Consider the following 2,393-nt stretch of genomic DNA (forward strand, 5'->3'; position numbering starts at 1 on the left):
AATTTTTTATTGTTGGTTGTTCAAAACATTACATAGTTCTTGATATATCATATTTCACACTTTGATTCAAGTGGGTTATGAACTCCCATTTTTACCCCGTATACAAATTGCAGAATCACATCAGTTACACATCCATTGATTTACATATCAGGCATAACTTTAATTGGGCAAGGAATCATAAAGTTGTCAGAAAGGTAAAGAAGGGAACAGAGACAAATGGTAAGGAGAGGTTGATCAGTTGATACGAAGTTAGATTGGAGTAAGAAACTCTGGTGTAGCAAGCACTGTACAGTAGGGTGACTATCGATAATGGACTATACATTTCAAAAAGCTAGAGAACAGGGCTGGGGATGTGACTCAAGTGGTATCGCACTCACCTGTCATGTGTGAGGCACTGGGTTCAATCCTCAGCACCACATAAAAATAAATAAGTGAAATAAAGGTATTGTGTTCAACTACAACTAAAAAAATAGATTTTTTTTTTAAAAAAAAGCTAGAGAACAGGATTTTGAATCATAAAGAATCATAAAATTTTGAATCATAACGAAAAGATACTTTGAGGAGACACGGAAGTTTACCCTGACTTAAACATTATACAATGTATACATGTTTCAAAACATCACATGGTGTGCCATAAATAATTTTTTTGTTGTTTTTATGGAACACAGCAAAAGGAAAGGAGCAATGTGTGTACATATGTGTGTGTGTGTGTCTGTCTATGTAGTTGGCTCACATTTCTGAATAACCTATATCCTGATATAAGCCTATAAACACCATGGAAATCCTCCTTCCCTAGAACATTTCAAAAATACAAACTTTCCTACAATTATGGTCCTTACCCTCATAGCATTGTTTTGTCAATGTGTTTTCCCCACCAGCCCTTTATTAAAAGATCCATGAGAACAGGAACCTTGTCCTATTTGCTGGCACATAATATATATTCAAATACTATTTTAATGAATGAATGGACACATAAGTTCTTAATAAGTCAGTAGGGAGTAGGGTGGGACCTGCCCAGGCTACAGCAGAGAGCATGACTGGGAACGCGGGGCTGGAACCTTGGCGAGGAGGGCAGAGCTGGAGGCTGATGGAGAAGCTGGCCTTGCTGAAGGAGGAGATGGGCGGCCACATTAATATTCTGCCTTGCATGTGGTTATCCACACTTCTTCCTACTCCCCTCCACCAGACCAAGAGCTTTTGCCGGAGGAGAAGGGTATTTGCTCTGTCTCTGGGCCTCCTTCCCACACACTGCCAAGTAAAGCTCCAAGTGGCTGGCTGACAAAGCTTTGCTGAACAATGAAGTACAAGTCCTTGAGTAGTAGGGGTGATTTATTGATCACATTCTTCCCCCATCGACCAGCCTAATCATTGCTATAAAAGCTAAAAAGCAAGCTGAGTCTACCAAAGTCGATATTTAACCTTATCTCCATTTTTGGCTTGACTAGTCTAACAGGTTCCGCTTAGTTGCACTGTTTACCTACTCAGCCATGAAAAGCCACAGCGGTCAGCAATAGCAGTGACCTTCTAGCAGCTAGAGAAGGGCACATATGTATATATATATTTTTTTCATTTAGATTTCATGTTTGAAAAAGAAACAAGCAAATAAACATTTAAATAGCTTGCCTTCAAAGTATCCAATGTCATTCCCAATAGCCCTTCCCATAAAGGACTCTTTGTAGACATTATCTTCCTGAATTCTCATGATAATCCAATGATTAGTTTCTCTTACCCTTTATAAAGTGATTTGCCCAAGTCCCAGAGCTAGAAAAGAGGCAGAACAAACCTAGCTCTAATGCTCATACTCTTAGCTGCCTCTCAAATGCCTACTAGCAGGGGTTGACATATTACAGCCCAAGAGCCAAATCCTGCACCTGCTTTGGTAAATAAAATTATACTGGAACATGGCCATACTCATGTGTTTACAGACCATCTGGGCTGCTTTCTTGCTACAACAGCAGAGCCGAGAATCTATTAACCCACAAAACTAAAATATTCACTATCTGGACCTTTGTTGGAAAAATTTGTTAACTCCTGCTCTAAAATCTAAGCAGGGCAGGATGATGTTCTCTCAAATGATAATACCTTTCGTGGATCCCATGAGAAAATAATCAGCTACCCACAAGACAGGCTTGGGGTTTCACTTTCAAACAAAGAAATAATATCATTTCCTCACTCACAATTTCTTGGGTGCTACAAGGTTGTTATGTGCAGAAGAGTTAGAGAAAAAGACTTTACAGTTCACAAGTCACCATACTTCTGATATAAGCACAAGACTTGGCCAGAGGACACCAGATTAACTGGATCCTTCCACCCCACCTTCTGGTTAGACAAGCAGCCAAGGCAGGTTGGACCTGATATGTGGATGATAATTCACAATGGGGGTGGGGGGGTGG

General features: G+C 40.0%; 1 protein-coding gene across 4 annotated transcripts in view; it reads right to left on the reverse strand.

Moving 5' to 3' along the window:
• The window catches only part of Klhl3 (kelch like family member 3), a 107,129-nt gene that overhangs the window by 39,616 nt on the left and 65,120 nt on the right, over positions 1-2,393 (reverse strand). The window lies entirely within an intron of this gene.

Source organism: Marmota marmota, unplaced genomic scaffold, assembly GCF_001458135.2.
Source record: "Marmota marmota marmota unplaced genomic scaffold, marMar, whole genome shotgun sequence".
NCBI lineage: Eukaryota > Metazoa > Chordata > Mammalia > Rodentia > Sciuridae > Marmota > Marmota marmota.